Raw genomic sequence first — 22,176 nt, forward strand, 5'->3', positions numbered from 1 at the left:
ATGCTTTGTGCTACACATTATAACAGCTATGACATCACTAGGCAATATGAACTTTACATCTCCATTATAATCTCCTGAGACTGCGGTGGTATATGCGGTATGTTGTTGATCAAAATGTCATGCAGCGCATGACTGCAGCAGTCTGAAATGCCATTCCTCTGAAATGATCCAAAGGCTTCCCACTGTACTCAAATTGAAAAATAAAAGAAGTCTCTATAACCACCTATAAGACCTTACCTACATGCACATGCACAGACGCACATCTGACCTCATCATTTACCATTCTCCTCTTCACCCCAATGCTCTGCTTGAAGCACCTGCAACATTCCAGGCATTCTTCTGCCTCAGTGCCTTTGCACTGTCTGTTCCCTGTGCTTTGAAACCTCTCCCCAGATATCCCCATCGTCACTCCTTCAATTCCATTAACTCTCTACACATTCATTTTCCTAATGACATCTTTTCTAATCACCCTATTTTGTTTTATTTTTTTAAATCTGTATTGTTGAGAGTATTACAGATGCCCCCTTTCTGCCTCCATTGTCCCTCCTCCACCCAGTTCCCACTCCCTGCTCCAGGCCTTCACCCTGTCTATGTCCATAGGTAATACATATATGCATACAAGATCTTTGATTAATCTTATTTTATTTATTTATTTAGATGAGTGTAATTGTGTCACAAAAGTAAATCTGAAATTCTATTTCTAATTTTTTATCTTTATTGTTGAAAGTATTACATATGTCCCCTTTTATCCCCCATTGATCCTTTCTAGCCCGCCCCCCTCGCCCCTACCCCAGGCCTTTGCCATTCTGTTGTGGTTTATCTTATTTTAAATTGCATCACTGTCTTTCCCTGCTTTGTTTTTTCTTCTTAGCACATAGCGCCACCTCACATATTATGTATTTTATTTTCTTGTCCATCTCTCCCCACTGAAACAGAATATAAGCTCTGTGAAAGTTTGTCTGCTTTATTCATTGCTGTGTCTCCAGTGCCTAGAACAGTGTTGGGAAGATGCAAGAATTGAAGTAAATATTCATTGAGTGAACATTATTGTATGACTGAATGAATGAAATCATGATATTTACACAGGAAAGAATGCTTATCTTCTTGTTTGCTACAGTAAAAGTATGTATGTCTACTACCACTGATACTATTGCCAAATTGTCTAATGTAAATTCAAAATAAGCAAGAAATTAGGGTAAAAGTCTGCTTTACGTGGTTAAGTACTATAATTATAAATATCATAGAATGATTCCTACACTCCCTGATTTTAACAATGTTAACATTATGCATATTTTTGAAAAGAACTTATTAGGCTGATATTTACAGATATAGTCCATAATTACTTTCTGACTTGGAATCAAAAACTAATGGGGGAATTAAAGAATACTGTCCTTCAGTGTGTTTTCAGTAAATACTACGGATATAAAGATTCATTAAAAAAATCAATGTGTACAAATCCTACTTGTTTCTTCTGCAAAATATTAAATTGTCATCTAGTCTTATCACTTTTTTGGAAGAAAGCTGTTTCAATTGGAATCCCACCAGCAGACAAATTCTCAGCCTTGAAGCAAGTAGAGAGAAAAGGGGGATGATGGAACCGTCATAACTACAGTACCAGTCTTAGGACTACTGTCTCTCACTGGTAGTAACCCAGCAAGACAGAGTTGTTTACACAACTAAGATGCACACCCATATTGGCTAGTAAGTAATGATAGCCAAGGCAGAGAGAGATAGAACACCACAGCAGAAATCTAGAAGTGTGTTCCACAAGTTGGAGTGCAAGGAGGGATAATTAAGTCTTGTTTAAGGAGAAGGAAGGAATTTAAGGGACAGAATCAGTGGGACCAGTAAAATTACTAAAGAAAATTATCTACTTTTGCTAGATTGTACACACTCATTTAGACAGACCTTGTATCTTCTACAATAAAATCTCATCACAGCTGGGTTTTTATTTTTAGGGTTTTTTAGGGGTTTGGTTGCTTGGTTGGCTTTGTTTTAGTTTTTGATTTTTGGCCTGGCTTGGGAATGCTCTGCTGCTCTATATTAAATCAGACAGAAATTTCCTTTCTCTAATTGCAGATATATCCTGATACAAATGTTCTCATATTGGTAGTGTATATCCTACTGAAAATATTAAGACCCTTTACTAAAGAGGCAAGTGATTCTTGTAGCCCAAATCCTCCTGGATTCTAATTCACCATTTTGCAATTAATTATTTGGCTTGATATCAATGGCAATTTATGCCTCCATGATTTCATTTACAAAATTCATACCATGAACACCAACAGTGTTCCAACATCTTCCTCAATAATTATTTGTATGACTGAGTGGGGAGGCTTCAGTGGGATTCAATAATCTATTTTTTAGAAAGTATTAATTGTTGAAAATGATTTAACCTAATTTGTGGAATAACACTTAGTATTTTCTAATGAACATGTCACATGTCACCTTTAAAACCTTGCCAGAATGGTTTTGTTGTCATTGTTGTAGGTTGAATACTTTTGAATAAAAAATAGAGAGGAAGAAAGAAAGAAAAAAGAAAGAAAGAAAGAAAGAAAGAAAGAAAGAAAGAAAGAAAGGAAAAAGGAGAGAAAAGATGATATAATACTCATGAAACTATTTCCCAGAGTTAGGGACATTTATTATTGTTGAAATTTTAACAGGGTCTTTTTTTTGGGGGGGGGGGTGGAATGTGCTAATTAAAAAGTCAATCTCAATCTTTCTCTGTCTGTCACAATATTTATCTAACACAAAATAAGATGACAGGCATCTGGGAAAGTAAGACTGATGTCTACTTATCCACAACCCTATACAACTGTTGACAGAAGAAATGCCTCCCTGAAGAGACTAGTGTGCTATGAATTACTTACTATTTAAAAGGTTAATCATGGACTTGAAAAAAATATATATTCCCTATATTAAAAATTTACTAAAACATCCCTGGTTCAAATTTGTGTATAATCTGGCTCATGATACTGAGAGTCAAAAGAAATCTAAGGAAAAAAATATAGATGAGAATAACCATCTCAGCTATGAGGAACTCATCATTAGCTGGCCTCTTGATCCCGTGGTCAGCAAACTGCAGCTCTCGAGCCACATGCGGCTCTTTGGCCCCTTGAGTGTGGCTCTTCCACAAAATACCACGGCCTGGGCGAGTCTATTTTGAAGAAGTGGCATTAGAAGAAGTATAAGTTTAAAAAATTTGGCTCTCAAAAGAAATTTCAGTCATTGTACTGTTGATATTTGGCTCTGTTGACTAATGAGTTTGCCGACCACTGGATTAGACAGACTGCTCTAAGACTTCTCAGAGGCTGCTCTTTGACTGTGTTGTCTTAAGATGATAAATAAGCTTAGCTAGGCATTGTTCTATTTGAGTCATGTACTAGTTGTCATGGAAAACACCAAACCATATTTTCTATGAATCACAATCTGGAAGGATCACTGTGACTCCAAAATGTTCTAATATTTATGTATGGGCTCCTGGATTTGGGGGCACTATAAACTGATAATGTTACCAAATTTACTAAATAACATCAGGCTCCCTCTGCAACCACCCACCTTATTTCCTTTCCCCATTTAGAACTTAGAAAACAAAGTAAATATTAAATTAAAAGTATACAGTAGTAAAATCCTAGTAAAATCTGAAAGATAAAGGACTATTGACTTTCTCATTACCAATAAGGACCAAATATGTTTTATATCTAAATCTAAAGATTCTAAAAATGGTAACTAGTAGGTTCATTGGGGCAATCATGTTATTATAATTAGATTGTCTCAGGAAAATGCTTGTAGAACTAGATAGAACCTGTTCAACACTTCAGTTCTAACATCCACCAACTATGTGAACTATGTGACAAGGATCAAATTGGTAAGCCCTTCAAAATTCCATTTCCTCATCTATAAAAGAGGATGACAGCAGCAGCATGACATTGGTGCTTTTCACTGCTCCTGGCACACATGAAGTGTTTAATAAGTGTTCAATGCTGTTATTGTGTTTTAATAACAACAATCTATAGCAGGGAGTGCTAATTGCCTACCAATGTCCAATCCTGTGGAGAGCGACTATAGCATTTGGACAGGTTCAAGCCTCGAACTGATGAGAGGGCATGGTCCTCTTGTGGCAAAGCCACATACAAGTCCCAGCTTGGAGGGCAAAGTCCTCCCAGCACAATTATAGCCAAAGGCTATGGTGTATATAAGCTTGACCTTACTGGTATAGTCTGATCCTGTAGTCCTAAGTACCTGAGGGATGTGGGCTACAGGAGGTGCAGCAAGTGCTGCCAAAACAAAGCTTGATAGAGTTCTCAGGTGCATGTAATTAAGTAGATTTGAAACTCGCAAGAACATTGAAACATCTTGACCACTCCCTTGTTTTGCTTTGTGTGATCTGACTATAAAATAAAGACTTGGCTTACAGGCTGGGTCACTGTTTCCTCATCCAGGCAGTGATCCACCTGGCCCCAACTATATTCTCTTGTCTGTTTTCTTTAATCCTTCACCGCCCCTCCTCAGGTTCACCACTGGCCGTGCTGGACACGGTTCACAATCCCCCTGTTCTTTAGTGTTAAGAGTCCTTCATTTTTTAACTTAAAATGGCCCTATGCAATAAAGACTACATTTGCCAACATACTTTGCACCTTGGTATAACATGTGAGAAAGTTACAGCCAATGGGAATTTCTTTTTAAAATGCTTCACATGTGACTTCCAGGATATGCCCTTAAAAAGAGGGAGTAGAGTCACAGAAGATCATTACAGGTACAGAAACATGGGAAGGAAAGCTGTAGTCCATGCTTCTCATTCGGGAGTGTACATCAGAGCATTTTAATGTATTCTCAAAGCAGAGGCCTCATGGCTGAAGGTTCAGATTCAGCATGTCTGGAATAGGGCCCATAAATGTGAATCTGAAACACAGTCCTCAGATGATTCTGATATGCACGTGCAGTTTAAGAGCAGTTGCTATAAGACCACCAAGTCTCATACATGCAGAATAAATATGAACAATAAAAATACCAAACAGTACATTGGAAACTCTGTAAACTGAAAAGCACTCAGACTATCCTTAAAATAGCCACAAATAATGCCTGATCATATAACATAGTATAAAAAGTTCCTTCTCATTTGTTCTTTCTACACAATTACTTATTGCCTTTACTTTACTTATGAAAACCTTTGTCTCTCAATTCTTCAGTTTTCCATCCAAAACCTCAAAGTATCTAATGATGTAATCTATATTTCTTCTAAGTGAGTTTGCATGCACGTTTATCTACAGAAATAATATCAGTGAGTTAAATGAGTCTTGGTCTCCTCTTAAATACATGCTCCAGAGTGGCCACACACATCCAAATGGAGTCACCTCCATATCTTTCATAGAGTCATCAACCACCAAGTCATCCTTGTAGATCAGTGGCTCTCAATCAGGGGTGAATTTGAAAGGGCACATTTGACAATGTCAGAAGACATTTCCAGTTGGTATAACTGAGGTACTACTGGCATCCAGAAGGTAGAGTCCAGAGAAGCTGTAAAATATCCTGCAATGCACGGGACAGACCCCCGGAACAATAAATTACCTAACCAAAAATCAACAGTGTCAAGGTTGAGAAACAGTTCTGAAAGGTGTGGAAGGGGCCTGTCCCTACAGATCCGCCCAAAATACACAGTCTCTGAGAAGCATCTCAGAGCTAGCTAGAAAACAAATTTCGCAAAAAAAGAGACCATGCTTGTGCACACCCCTGTGTGTGTTCTGTAGACATTCAACCTTAACCACTGTAAGATAATAGAGAGGAGCATGGGCCCTGTGTCAGACCATGTGAGCTTGAGTCCCAGCTGGCATTTAATACTGTGTTATGAGGAGCACGTTATGTCATGTGTCTAAGCCTGACTCCTCATCTGTAGAGTATAAAAATTATTGTGATAGAAAACTTCCTAATATATCATTATGAAGATTAATTAAGATAATCCATGTAAAGTTCTTGAATAACACCTGACACATAAGTTAGTAATAATATAGTGCTATTTTAAAATAAAATATTAAAATAATTTGATGAATGAATGATTTTTGTGATGCTCCAAGAGATGCTTTTTCATCTTTTAATTTTTATGTCCTTTTTCTTCACCCCACCTTTAATCATAGCCTGGTAACTAATAAGATACAACATTTTTTATTAAATGTATTAGGGTAACGTTGATTAATATGATCATATTGGTTTCAGGTGTGGGTTTCCATGTTACAAGATTGGTATGTTGCACTGTGTGCCCACCATCCAAAGTCAAATTTTCTCTAGTTATGTGGGGACATAGATAACAGACACAGACAACTTTGTGTTACTGATGTAACCTCCATGTCTTCAAATACCTTTCTCTCCCTGGTTTTTCTCTGGGAGCAATTCTCCTATAAACTTGGAAAGATTCCATATTCCCACATATGACAGATCCATAAAGAAACATGCCTTACACCCACCTCACTTTTCGCTAATAATGAGGTTATAAATCACTTGCACAATGTTGGTAACCACAGCAAAAACAAACACGACAAGTTTCGGCAACACTTCCCAATGGCCTTATGCTGGGGTAACAAAATGAAATAGCAGTGCTTCCCGTCTTCCCCTCTAATCTACCTTCTTGGCCTTTGCAAGCTACCTTTTGAAGCTACTTCCACAAAGGCCAATTCTCCACCTGAACCTAGAACTTTACAGAGGAAGTGAGAGAAGAGGAGAAAGAAAGCAAAGAGGAAAATGGCCGGAAGTAAGGGCACTGCACTAATGTACTATCCTCTCAGTCAAGCAACCTAGCAAGTTGTCTTTGATTCATTTTTATTCCTTTGTCACCCGGACAAAGCACTCGTTAAGACCTATTGATTTTTCCTTCAAATGCCTCCTATATCATCCTTGCTTCGAATAATTACTTAGTGACTGCTATTGGCAAGGAATTGTGCAAGATACCATGGAGTAATAATATAGTATGGAGACACATTGGGAAGCTCACAGAAATTATATATATATATATATATATATATATATATATATATATATATAATATCTGGATATCATACATATACATTATATATGTACCATTCTTATACATTATATGTGTGTCTGATATAATACCAGTAATGTATTATATGAGTGTGTTTTTCAGTGGGAACAATTCATGTCCTCACTGCTCTTGCAATCTAAAAGTAAGAAAAGATATACAGAAAATAGCAGTAAAAACTTATTAAGACAATGAGCCAAGGAAAACTTATTAAGACAATGACCCAAGGAGAACTTATTAAGACAATGACCCAAGGAGAATTAGAAAGAAGGGAAAAATCTGGCTGGGGTAAGGCTTCAGAGAGAACATGAAAACTGCTTAGAACAGTTATGTTCCTGTGCTAGGATAAAGTATACTAATACACTTTAGAATCTTAATTCAGTAATTGACCACAGCATTTCATGGAGTTACATGTAAAATTATTTCATTGTCATGTGAATAAGACATGTAGACAGTCAGTGAGTGTATTTGTCTTTACCAGGTCTAAACCTACATTATCCAGGCTTGATTATGACCTGGTGGGCTTTCATATTCTAGGCTTTCTCCCCTCCAAATTGTTTAGCACTCTTTTCAAGGTTAATATTTCTAAAACCTCACTTTTATCATGCCATTCCCTTATCCTTTGGGGATCCTTATTTCTTTCCATTTCCAATCTAATCTGTTTGGTTTGTTGTTGTTTTTACCTCGCTCTGCCTATTTTATTTCACTTCCTGCAACTCCACCTTGCATCTTCCTTGGGATTCAAGCTAGTTGAGTACAAGCTTTGGAGCTCAACTGCTTGGGTCTGAATGCTGCCTGTGCCACTGGTGGGACACATAATCATGGGTAAGTTAGGGACTCACTCTCTCAGTGGCTCATTTTCCTCATCTTGAAAATGGGGATAACAGTTCTTGCCTCAAACCATTACTAGTAAATGAAGTATTAAATGAAATAATACTTAGAGCAATGCTCGTAAGTACTCAATTAATTAGATCTGTTTTTATCTGATGTTTTTGCTTACAAGGTATAATGCTCCCTTTTTTTATAATGTCATGCTATTTGTTCTTGAAACACTACCCCTCCCCAGAGTCCATCTGCCCTTGATAGGTGTGCCAATAAAGAAACCCCAGCATCTAATCATCGTGGAGGTGGACACTCTATGCAGGCAAAACAAATTGTTCTCTTTCTCTCTTTCTCTCTCCCAGGATTTTGAGGACTGCAGCTAAAATAATCTGATGACAGTGCCTCCAAAAGATTGTTATTGGTATCTGCTGTCTAGCTCCTCAAGGCTATCCTTCCCAAAAAAATAATTGTTTAATTCTTCATTTCTGTGAGTTCTCCAGGATCCTACTATTGATATTCTCTATTGCTTAAGTTTTTCTGAGTTGCTTTCAGATATTTTCATTGAAATAACTGATACTAACCTTCTTACTCTGAAGTCAACTTTACATTCATCCCTTCCTTGGACACGCTCTTCACCTCACAAAGAAAGCTCTCTAATCTGCCTTCCAACTACCCAAATTCACCCATCCTTCACGAACCAGATCTTTTCAATAATTACCTGTGTCCTCATTGATCTCTTTCTCTGTTCTTTGACATCTATCATAACACAGAGTTTACCTTTCCTTTACAAAATAGTGCTTGTGCCATCAGTGTGTGGTAGTGTGTTTATCATGTCTCAACAACTAACTCCTAAACCTCTTGGAAACAAAATCTAGACCTTACCTGTGGGTTTATGTATAGTATTTAGCAAGGTGCTAAGCTCAGAGCAAACACTTGCTATCTACTCATTTCTAATGAAGGTTCATTAGAAAAGTTTAAAATACTTCCTCTCCCTGTCACTCAAAGTACTACATCTATGTAAACTTCTTATGAATTCTGGCTAGTCTCTTCTCTCTTTGATCTTCTTAATTATGCCAGAATCCTCCAAATATCTGTTCATGATTGAACACAGTTGCTCAGTATATATTTGTGAATAAATGTATATGGGTTTAAGAAATATGGTAGAAATAATTTTCAGTGCCATGTGAACAGTATATATGGATAGTCATTGGTTTTAGGTATTCTCCAGTTCCTCCCCAAATTAAACCTAATCAGAAAACTATAGCATCTCACAAACCCAGTGAATTTCTTTCCTGCCATCTGGTAAGAAATGGAAGTCAAGAAACATTAGTAGGTGGCAGTGGCTATGAACAGACAGTACTATTAGTACTTGTGATGTCTGCTTCCACTCTGAATATTCAATTTTATTTATCCAACTAAATACAAAGAATTTCCTGGAATAATATTTGATTCTTCAGCAAAGAATTTTTCTCTTTGTTTCCTGCAATTTCCATCTCTAGAAATATTAATATACCTCAACCAAAGATCCTCATTAGTCTTTCTGAAATCTGCCATCAAATCCTAGCATAATCATTTGAATCTGAGTAACATCAAACCATTAAAATAGAATTGGTTTCATCATTTGTTCTACATCCTAGTTACCCACAGATTTTTCTTGGGACTGATGCACATTTTGTGTCTGAGACTAGATGCAAAAGATTGGTGTTTTATTTTTTTGTTTTTTGTTTTTTGTTTTTTTATGTCATCCACAATTGAAGCAACTCCACTTGTCTGCCATACATCCACTTACTGCCTCTTCCTTGACCCTCAGGAAAGTTGAGCTACACCAGTATAGCATCTTAATCAGACAGGAAAACAGATCTGGCCAGGTAAATAATAGAGAAAAGGTACTGAGTCTTTTGGCAAATATGATAAGACATTTTATATTATCCCTATGCTCTTCAGAAAGTTCCTGATATGACTGGAAGTCCTCCTAAGCTCAACTCCTTTAAGGAATCGGTCTGCTTACAGAATAAATTCCAAAGTCCTTAACATGACACAAATCCTTTCATGATCTGGCCCCAGCCTAAATATCCAAAACTTGTCTTTTATCACTTCCCTTCTCAATATCACACAAAACTCTACCTTCTTTGGATTATAAAGGTTTGGTGAAACAGTTATTTAAAGTAAAAAATCCTAGAGAACTAGAAGGAAAAAAGAAGAGGGAAGAGAAAATAATAACTATAATAATAAATCTAAAGTCAGAAAGAAAGGAAAGGAAACAGCAAAAAAGGGGAAAGCAAACCCTTCTAGATTATCACATTCTATGCTATTACTTTACTCTAGATATGCCAGGACCATATCAAAGCGACAACTTGACTGGTGGCCTCTACTGTTACCACCCAAAATCCCAGCAGGAAGGTTGAAGGAAAGATCACAGCCAGAATCATCTCCACGCCCTACCAAGAGAGAAAAGAACCTGGCTTGGCACCATACAATCCATCACACACATTATCAAGTGTAAACATACTACAGTCATGAATACTCTACACTGACTAAACTATTCTGTGTTGTAGGTTTGTTTCTTACTTTCAGTTTTTCCCTTAGCTTCTATTAGCCTCTTTCTATATGTAGACTCTTAAACCTCAGGGCAGTTGATAAATTGTGGATTATATAACAAAATCCATTATCATTCATCATGAATCCACTATCAACCCCAGCCTGGCACCAGGGGATGGAGATTTGCTAAGGCACACAGCCTTACACCAACATGCCAATGGAAACATTGGGCCTGGATAGGTCTATAAGCTCCTCCATTAACTAAATTTTGCCTACTCAGTCTTTCATCTTCTACTGTTAACATGTCCCTCCGGACAACCATTCCACCTGCTGTGTAACTAATCTTTATTATCAACAGCTCTTATCCCTTACACAAACCCGATGCCCGCCTCTTCTGTCCACATTCTGATCCTTATTTAGATCTGCTCTCATCCACACTCAGAGCCAGAGAGAGAGATCATAACTTTCCTAGCTCTCCCATCACTGCTTTAACCGCACCATTCCTCCACTCCATGAAAAAACACTCTCCTCTTTTGAAGTTCATGTCTTTCACTAATCCTCTTCCCCACCTAGGACTCCAGGTGCTAATCACACTTTAAGAGTCTGAAACCTGGCTTACAGCTTTCTCACCAATATTAAAGCATTTTTGAAGTGTGTTCTAATATGGGCTCACAGTTACCTTATATCTGTTCAATCCATGATTCTATCTTCAATCCCCTTCGTCTATCCAACTTTGCAGTAACAGGTTTAAAATTCCTCCAACTCACCCTGAAATCTGAAACCCTCCTATCACAGACCTACTTTCCACCTCACTCATTTCAACAGTCCAGTCCTACTTTTTATTCTCATGGTGACTTCTATTCTTCAACCATCCCAATCCATTATGCATGAATATCATTTCCATTATGGGTTCAGTTTCCTTTCCTCTCTGCCTCTCTGGATACCATGGGTTACGATTTCAACAAAACTTTGTCACTCTAGATGTCTTACCCTCTTGACTGCTGACCATGGGTTCCTTATCAGTCTCCCAAGTTTATCCTCCTCCCACCATATCTGCTTTCTTTATTCCTTTCCCAAGGTTCTTAAAACTTGCAGAAAGGTCTGAACAGAAAGGTCCCCAACAAGGACAAGCCACTAAACATCAGGTAGCCCTTGGCTACTGTCTGGAAACTTTTTGGTTCTCTTCTTATAGATTCGGCTCTCCTGCAACATAAAAATCACTTACAGTAATCTTTGCACATTGTGTTTTCTTATTCTTTCTAGCACTCTTAAAAACAGAGCCTAAAATCACTGTATCCATTTCTTCACTACACTCTCCTTCACAGAACCGATCAGCTCAGTTCTACCACACTAATGAAATTTAAGGAGGTCCATCAATTATATTATTTTTCTTTTTAACTTCTCAAACTTCTTGACTCCAATAAATTCCTGACCTGCCCACATTGTCTGCTGACAAGACCTGACTGGGTAATCCAAGCTTGGCTCAGGCATATCTCTCAAGCAGCAAAAGTGAGTTAGGAGCTATAATCCCAAGACCGTCACACACATGACAACAGACCACCCAACCGGCTGAGGCCCACCTAGCTGACAAACCAGCTATCACCAGCTCATCAACAACACAGAGACTTTGCTTTAAAATTCCCATTTCTCACCCTAGCCAGTTTTGCTCAGTGGATAGAGCATCAGCCTGAGGACTGAAGGGTCCCAGGTTCAATTCCGGTCAAGGGCACATGCCCAGGTTGTGGGCTCGATCCCCAGGAAGGGCTATGCAGGAGGCAGATGATCAATGATTCTTTCTCATCATTGATGTTTCTATCTCTCTCTCCACCTCCTTTCCTCTCTGAAATCAATAATATTTTTAAATAAATAAATAATATAATAAAATAAAATTCCCATTTCTCCTCCCCTATGCTAGATTCTCCAGAGCTTGGACTCTGCCCTGAATTCAGTTCCCTGTTTGGCAGTAAAACTCAGTACTCAATGCTCCCTTTTTTTTTTTTAATAATTCTTTATTATTGAAAGTATTACATATGTATGTCCCCTTTTTCCTCTTTTCACATATATCTTCCACCAGAATTCTGATGGTAATATCTGTATTACAACATTTATTAATTTTAGTTCAATATTGGTCAAAAGTACTTCTCATTAATTTTCATGCCTTATATATTAACCTAACCAAACGTTTTGGAAACCACCGACGTTGTGACTTCTCTGAAGAGAATTCACTAATTTGGATGTTCAATGGACTTTCACTGAGTACCTACCATTTTCTACATACAATAGAAGCTGCTGATCTTACAAAGATGAGTAAGACACTTTGCCTGCATTCAAAGTGTCCACAGTGATGAACAACAAAGACAGCAAGAGAGGACTATGAACAGCGAGATGATGAATATAAAGGATGAGTGCACACAGTATTCTAAGAGTGGAGAGGAGGAGGATGACTAACTCTTCTTGGGGTAGTCAGGAACCCTCTACTTATATTCCTAATAGCTTAGTAATCCAACTCTTTTGTTACGATCTTTTTCTCAATGGGCCATTGTTATATTTGTACCGCAATTTAACCAGAATGTCTAGTGACAAAAGGACTTTTTACTCACTAACATGGGTATTTATAAACTAGAATATATGCTTAGAGTACATTAACCCACACTTCTCTACTTCTCTTGTTAAAGTGAGACCTAAATTTCATTTTCAGTAGGATACATGCTTTAATATACATGCATGTTTTAAATGTATATACACAGTATCATCACTAGAACCCTGAGCACCAGAAATGTTCATCACATGTATGTGTGTGTGTACACTCCTAGGTGTATATGTATATACCACCATGGTAAATTTAGTGTTCTTCCCATAGTAGTCAGCTAAAATACATCTGGGGCACTGGTAGTAGGTTTTTGCCCAGCATTCCTTCTCTAGGAACTCCTTGTTTTGCCACACACTCCCATCTGTGAGGTAAAGCAGAAGATGCCATGTTCCTATTATGTGACTCCACATGTGTACTCTCTAGCCACAGTAACCAAAGATGATCATGATTCAAGCAAGGGCAACCAAGGTGCTCCCTATATGTTTGGGAATTTATAAAGGTTCCTTTCCCTCTGGGTGGCTTCACTGTAATATGGAAAGCTTGGAAACTTTTGGCAGCAATATTCTACCAGGTGAACCAACAACAGAGGAAGCCTGTCCATGGTGAGAGAGGAAAGCAAAGCAGAAGCACTGACAAAGACCTGATAGAGGATTCCCAAATTTCTCACAGTGCTCTAAGTCCCAGGTCCATCTCTGACCTGAGATCCTTTGAGATATCCCAATATCTTTATAATAAATTTCCCTTTTTGCATACGCTGAAATTGAGATTTTTGTAACTTGCTAATATAAAGAATGCTGACTAAGAAGTTCTATATAACCAATTACAACAGTGTAATTTACATCCATGAGATTGGCCAAGGCAAATGAAAACCCTCTTTGGTTGTGAGAGCCAATTCAGAATACACAGTGAATATGAAGGATGGAAACTACAGAGCTGTTATTAACTTAACCCTTAAAGTCACTCTTGACTCTTTTGCTCTTTTGCTTCCCTACATTTACTTTTTCCTATCTTTTGTCTCTCACCAAGTACTACCAATTCTTCCTTTAAAATGCCTTTCATATCTATACTATGCTACTCATTTAAATTATAACCACTCTAGTTCAGAGTTTCCTACTAGTTAAATGGACCCTCTGCTTCTAGTCTCCTCATGTCTACACACTGTGAATGCTTTTCTCAGGCAGATTATAAAAATTACATGTGTCCTGTCTCCAGCTTTTAAATTTCAGTGGCTCTTATTGTTAACTGAACAAAATTTTAACATTTAGCCAGGCATCAAGCTCTTTAACAATCTTGCTTCCATCTACCTCTCAAAGTTAAATATCACTACTCCCTCCTATGACTTTTGAATCTCATCAAATTAATTGTCATCATTAGAGTCAGTACAATGTGTCAGGCACTATGTTCAGGATTTTATAAACATAATTTCCTATAATACTTATAAAAACTGCGTTGCTTTTCAAATGAATCTTCAAATTCTTTGACACTACTCCCATGGAAAATGGGTCTATGTCCCCTCTGCTAGAATCTGTGCCAACTTAAGTTTACAACTAACAGAATGACCCCAAAGTGACACTGTTTAACTTCTTAGGCTAGGTCAGAAAGGGTAATATAGTATCTGCCTTTCTAGAGAGAGAGAGAGAGAGGAACATGATGGTGACTAATACAATCTATATAACCTTTTATAATGGAACTAGAGGCCCGGTGCACAAAATTCTGGCACTGGGGTGGGAAGTCCCTCAGCCCAGCATGCACCCTCTCACAGTCCAGGACCCCTAGCTCCTTACCGCCTGCCTGCTCACTGCTCCTTACGGCTCGGCTTGCTGCTCCTTAGAGCTGCCATGGAGGCAGGAGAGGCTCCCACCACCGCCCGCTGTGCTCTCCAGCCATGAGCCCAGCTTCTGGTTGAGCAGTGCTCCCCCACTGGGAGCGCACTGCATTGAGCGTCTGCCTCCTGGTGGACAGTGCACATCATAACAACTGGTCATTCCTGTCGTTCTGCCATAATGGTCACTTAGGCTTTTATTATATAGATGAACAGGCAGTGTAAATCGCTTGGTACATTCACCTTTAGAGGCCAGTAACAAGTCTGACAACATTAGGCTACCATGCTGCAAGGAAGCTCAAGCCACATGGAAAGTCCACTCATAGATGCTCCAGATGAGAGCCCTAATTAAGGGCTCAGATAACAGTTAACATCAAGTAAAGACACTTAGTAAAGAAGCCCCAGATAATTCTGGCTCCCAGCTGTCAAATCATGCCCACATATCAAGTCTCTACTGCTGTGACATTGTAGATCAGAGATGGGTCATTCCCTGCTCTTTACTGTTTGTACTCCTGACCCACAGAATCCATAAGCATGAAAAATTATTACTTTTCATTGCTAAGTTTTAGAGTGATTTCTTATTCAGCAATACCAATTAGAGCCTATTTTAGCACCTGGAAGTGGGGGACTAACATAACTAAGCCTTAAACATGTGGCATTGGCTTTGGGGCAAAAGCTTGAGGAAGCTGTGGGTGATGGCTTGAAGAATACTAAGGTGAGTAGTACTGGAAGCTACACGAAAGTGGAACTTTGTGATATACTGGAAGAAAGTTTGGCAATAGTGCTCCCTGTAGTATCATGGAAAATGAGAACTATAACTACTGAACTATATTTTCTAGATAAGGATATTTCCAGGCATAACGCTGAAAGATATTTATGGCTTCTTCTCATTGGCCATAAAAAATTGCAAAAAAGGAGAAAAGAGATTAAGAATTAACTGTCCAGTTTCTAAGCAGAATTTAGAAAAAAAAAATTAGAATTTGCTGAGTTTGAAATTTAAACTCTTTCTTCAACCCCGCCTCTCAAGATAGCAAAAGATTTTCAAAGTAAGAAACAGCCCCAGGGGAAAAAATACACATCACTATCAGGGAAACATGGTCTAAAGATGCAACTAAGAATGTGACTTCAGAAATGAAGACTTCAGACATTCTTAAAGTGATGCCTCAGAGGCCTTTTGAAAAAGACAAAAGGTTTTCTTAGGATCTTAAGGGTGTGCCTTGAAACCCTTCCTGTTAAACAATAAAGCATCTATGAATGCTAAGGGTAAAGGCCTCAAGGCTCATCTTAAAGAGACCTAAAAGTATAGTTTTGTCTAATGGAATGGATATAACTTGATGTATAAAAAGCCAACATTCTTTATATAATTATAAATTATATAAAATTATATATATGCTTGGACTTAAAGCAACAGAGCCAATACAAAAGAAAAATAAAGCGTTTGGACCCTGAACTTTTTCCTAGTAGAAAGTAAGCTCAGAAGGCTTTTCAATTGTAAATACAAACTTCTTTTTAATTGGCAGAGAAAAGATGCCTTAAAAGACAAAACTTAAGAGCCCAAAGGGTGGGGCCATGCTCCAGAAAGAATAGCAAAGAGCCATAATTAAGGAATTGTCAACATGTGCCCAGTTAGATTTCAAAATTGCTACAGGCCAGCAACTGCTGTATCTTCTCATTGTTCTCTGCTCTTGAATGAAAAGGTCTATTGCAATAGTCATATTCTCATCTTACCATTGTCTCTTGGGGGTGAGGAGTGGAGATAGATGATTTGTCTAATTAGTTAATAGGTCCTCAGGAAGAAAGAAACCATGCCCAAGAAACCAAACCCAAGTACTCTCATCTGCACCCAGACCTAAACTAGATGGTGGGATCCTGCACCTCAAACTTGAGTCAAACTTATTGGTGAGTGCATCTTATATGTGGAATGAATGTAAGTAATTTGTGACAGAGAGCAGACTGTATTGATTTTCAAACAAGTCCACAAATTCTTTGACACTCCCCATTAAGAGATAGGGTCTATGCTCTCTTCAATCAAATCAGAATCATCCTTAATAACTTAACTTGTACCCATTAAAAAGCAGTAAAAGTGATGCTGTGTGGCTTCTGAGGATAAGTCCAAAAGGGTCATAAAGCTTCTACTTAATTATTTTGAGACATTCGCCTTTGGAGCTACTTCACCATGTAAGAAGTCCAACCACTCTGAGGCCACCATGCTTTGAGCAAGCCCAGGATATGTGTGAAGGCCACATACAAATGCTCTGACCAGCAGCCTGAGCTGACATCGCAGCAGACTAGCAGAACAACCAGACACAGTGAAGATGGTCCAGGGGATTCTGCTTTCCAGCAGTCAAGTCACCCCTACTCATCAAGTCTCCCCAGCTGAGGCCCCTGACATCAATGAGAAGAGACAGTGACCCCACTGTGCCCTCCCAAATTCCTGACCCACTGAAACATTTAGCATATTAAAAGGTTGTTATATGCCACAAACTCTGGAGTTCATTATGCCATAATTATAATGGAACAATATTATAAAGGAAGAATTCATACTTCCAATTTTCAAACAAGAAAACCAGGGTAAAGCGAGGCTAAGTAACCAAGGTCATAGAAAAGCAAAGCAAAAATTTGAAAGCAAACCTATCTGACTCTAAAATCCATGTTTATATCTATAAAGCTACACTATTTCCCAAAGATATACCTATCTCTTTGTCTTTTCTTGTTAATACTTCCCCTGCTGAGGATTATATGCCCACATTCAGCTTCTTCTCTGAGACCAAATCATCATTCAGGGCCACGCTCAATCCTATCTCCTCCAGGACGCACATACCTAGATCTAACCCTTAGCAAGTTCTCCATCTTCAAAACTGCCTTTAACTTAGTTTCTATAGCTTTAATTTGACAATTATTGAATGCTAGTAACACTAATTCACAATTGGTAAATTCATTGCTTTTCCAATGCACATTCCTTGGCTACCCTTTTGAATTATGTCCTTAGACAAAGGTTTGAAATCCAAATGTCTACAGAATGAAAGCAGGTAATATACAATAGCGAAGTGTACTAGATGCAAAAGTACAAAAGTGTTCTTGACTAAGTTACACTGGGAAGCAAATGCCCCATGTAAATGGGTCAGCCACACTCACCTTCCGCATGCATATACCACCACCTGACATATGATACATTTATTTGTTTATTGTCACTGTCTCCTCATTAGGGTGTAAGTTTCTTGAGAGTAGAAACCCTATCTCCTGTGTTCACTGCCATATCAGCAGAGCCTAGAACAATACCTGACACTCAGTCAATACATAACTTTTGAAGAAATAAACGAATGAACAAATATTGCCACACAGTAATGTGGGCCTAGTGACCTTCCCATTTTTTCAAGAGAAGCCAATAAATAAATAATTTTATGTGCAATCTCCCAATTTCTAAATTTTGTCAACTAATGATAAAAATGTTAATCCATGTTAGGAATGGGTAAACAAAACCCGTCTGCAGGCTTAGATTCAATCTGAAAGCTGCGTTTGCAATCTCTGTACTAGAGGGATCTTAGACTGCTTTTTATTTTTCTAATTACTCGGAATCATGCCTTGCAGAGGGAGATAACTTGATAAACAAATAATGATGATGCTTCAACTATGCACACTTGAGGCACTGCTACAATTAAGCTATGTATTAAGATGCCACTCAAGTTGCTCTCTCCTATCCTGAAGGAACCTGCTTCAACTTCTGATCCAAAATGACCTCCTGGACTTCACATAACCTTCCCACTTCCAAGATTTTAGAACTAAACTTCTACTTCTTCTAGCTGTTAAGAGTTGAGTAATGTCATTCCCAAGGGCTCCCAGTAATAAAGAGGAAAAGCAGTGGAAAGAAAATAGATTGGATTTCCAAAGAGTGACAGAAAAAGAGATCCAGGCTTTAAAACATATTTCCACAGTTGATAAATAAGGGCTCCCAATGGCAGTTTTGTTTTCCTTTCTACACTTCTCAGTGTTTGTAGATTATACAATCCAAAATTTTACTTCATTTGACCTTTCAATGTTCTCTAGTAGCATGTTTTATCTTTCCTACATAAAAATGATTAAGGACGACTTTTAAAATGTTTACCAATTACTTAGATTCTTAACTCTAATACAGAGTCATGTCTAAATAATTACAGTGTGTCTGGGTCACTTGAACATGGGTCACTTAACAGCAAGCATAACTGTGAAGGGCTGAGAACACTTTTAAGAAAACATACTTGGAAAAAAACATTTCCATTGTACCCTATGCTGCTAGCTGACCCAAGGCAAGTTAATCATCATCTTCTGAAGACATAAAAGGAAAGGAGATGTCTTGGTGGTCCTTTTCTGTGTATGGTCCAATGTGTACAGCCTCGAAATATTCAGACATTACAAACATCCGAGGAATTCAACTTATCAAATGAGTATAAGTCCCCAAAAGTAAAATGTCATCCAGCCCTCTGTAGCCAGCATTTAGGATGTTATTTTAATGATTATGTAGTTGAATTTATATATAGAATCTTCAATAATGGCATGAATTTTGTATGCAGGCAGATTTTATATTTTAAAACAAGCTCCACAGTGCTTTAAATTGAAAGTAACAGTGAGAAACATTTATTTAGCCAAACCTATATTTCAAAATTTAGGTTATTATAGAGCTATGAACTTCCCACAGAATAAGAATATAGATTTCTATTCACTTATTTTGTTATGTTCAAGCAACACTGAATCTGATGGCCATTGGATGGGGAGACTCATTACCTGAATTCCGTTGTAGACACACAAGTGAAGTGGTGAGACAGAGCTCCTAGGGCACATGGCAGAAAAGCTTAAAATTTTAAATCAGACCAACAGAGGCTTGACTTGCAGCTCCATTACTTGCTTACTTTGTAACCAACCCTGGGAAAGTACTTAATCTCTTTAAGCCTCAACTTACTCATTTGGAAAAATGGGATCATAATACCTTGCTTTAGGATTGACATGAAAATTAAAATAAATGCATATTTATTGTGTAATCCATTGAAATAAGGAAGAAATTGCTAACTTAGCATGGCTGACCTAGCCTCACTAAATAAATGCAGTAGGATGCAAACAGTGCCTAGAACACTATGGTGTCACAAACAGTAGCTGTCATAGAGAGTCCAATTGATTCTTATTATAAATTTAATGCAAACAATAATTCTCCAGGCTTCCTATTACTACCCTTCCCTAAGAACATATTTTTATACATTTGGGTGTTATGGGCTAAAAGAAGCTCTTCACGGTACAGAAATTCTAGCACATTGGCAGAACTTATATGTACAAAAATGTTCACTGTGCATTGCTGTTAATCACTGAAAATCAGAAAAATAAAAATGTTCATCTATAGGAAGATGACAAATTTTGATGTATTCATTCAACCATTCTATTCAGATAAACCACAAAAACATAATTTTAAGCAAAAAGTAAAATGAAATGAAAATAAGTTGCAGAATGCAATCTAAAATATAAAACCACTTATATGAAATTTTAAAGCATGATGTGCATTGTAAATGAATATATACATACTTAATAATTACATAATAATATACATGGCAATGGCAAGACGCCAATTCAGTAGAGTGATTATCTCTAAGGAAGAAGGCAAGGCATGAGATCAGGCAGGGTGCACAGAGAGCTTCAATAGAGAGCTCTACCCAATATGTTTTACTTCTTCAAAAATTAATTAGAGTGAAGCAAATATGGTAAAATATTTAGATTCTATAGACCTGGCTAGTAGGTACGTAGAGTACATTATATTATTCTCCACATTTTCTGTATATTTGAAATGTTTCACAATAAAATGAAGCAGCTTGGGGAGAAACCAAGATGGCGGCATAGGTAAGCACCTAAACTGCTGCCTCGCACAACAATTTCAAAACTACAACTAAAAGACAGAACGGACACCATCCAGAACCACAGGAAAGCTGGCTGAGTGAAAATTCTACAACTAGAAGGAAAGAGAAAAGCTCACAGAGAATTGGAGGTACGGCAAAGGGTCTTTGTGCGCGCAGAGAGGAAGGGCGGCTGAGAGCCTGGCTGACTTTCTCTGGCGAAAGGGGGAACCCCAGTTCTGACTGCACTGAACCCCAGTTCCGGGCCAGCCCCTGGGGACCCATGCTCTTACGGGGGGAGTCTGGACTCTCGGGCGGAGACTCGGGAGCCGGGGAAGGCAGAGGTCTGCAGGCGCTCGCGCGAAAGGGCAAGGCTGACGGGAAGCCAAGACTGTCTGCTCCACCCTGAGACTCCACCCCATCCAAGCCGAGCACAGAGGCTATTGCAATTTGGCAAGTCTAATCCTATAAGGCTGTCTCCAGCACCGAACTTCTCCCAGCATAGACGCAGCTGATCCTTACAGCCAACTGGCCTGGAGGTCAATTCCTCCCAGTGATACCAACAACAATCAAGACTTAATTACAACAAGGCTATACACACAGTCCACAAAGGGGTGCACCAAGAGTGTCCACTCAGGTTAACTGGGGAGGCCGACCCACTGGGCCATATAGGAAACCTAGCACACAAATTTACCCTACCAACTCAGGGAAGCAGTGAAAATGCGGCGTCAAAGAAACAGATCACAAATGAAAGAAATGGAGGAAAACAAACGACTGGATATAGAATTCAAAACCACGGTTATAAGGCTTTTCAAGAATATCCTAGAAAAGGCCGATAAATATAACGAGACCCTCGAAGATATGAAAAAGGACCAACTAGAAATTAAACATACACTGACTGAAATAAAACATATTATACAGAGACCCAAAAACAGACTAGAGGAACACAAGAATCAAGTCAAAGAATTGAAATACAAAGAAGCAACAAACACTCAACTGAAAAAGCAAAATAAAGAAAAAAAGAATCCAAAACATTGAAGATAGTGTAAGAAGCCTCTGGGACGACTTCAAGCATACCAACATCAGAATTATGGGGTGCCAGAAGAAGAGAGAGAGCAAGATACTGAAAACCTATTTGAAGAAATAATGACCGAAAACTTCCCCCACCTGGTGAAAGAAATAGACTTACAAGTCCAGGAAGCGAACAGAACCCCAAACAAAAGGAATCCAAAGAGGACCACACCAAGACACATCATAATTAAAATGCCAAGAGCAAAAGACAAAGAGAGAATCTTAAAAGCAGCAAGAGAAAAACAGTTAGTTACCTACAAGGGAGCACCCATACGACTGTCAGCTGATTTCTCAACAGAAACTATGCAGGCCAGACGGGAGTGGCAAGAAATATTCAAAGTGATGAATAGCAAGAACCTACAACCAAGATTACTCTACCCAGCAAAGCTATCATTCAGAATTGAAGGGCAGATAAAGAGCTTCACAGATAAGAAAAAGCTAAAGGAGTTCATCA

The 22,176-nt window shown here is 38.3% G+C and overlaps 1 protein-coding gene across 1 annotated transcript in view; it reads right to left on the minus strand.

Moving 5' to 3' along the window:
- Positions 1-22,176, minus strand: part of TRHDE (thyrotropin releasing hormone degrading enzyme) — a 386,033-nt gene that overhangs the window by 350,110 nt on the left and 13,747 nt on the right. The window lies entirely within an intron of this gene.

This window comes from Plecotus auritus (assembly GCF_963455305.1).
Source record: "Plecotus auritus genome assembly, chromosome: 3".
Taxonomy (NCBI): domain Eukaryota; kingdom Metazoa; phylum Chordata; class Mammalia; order Chiroptera; family Vespertilionidae; genus Plecotus; species Plecotus auritus.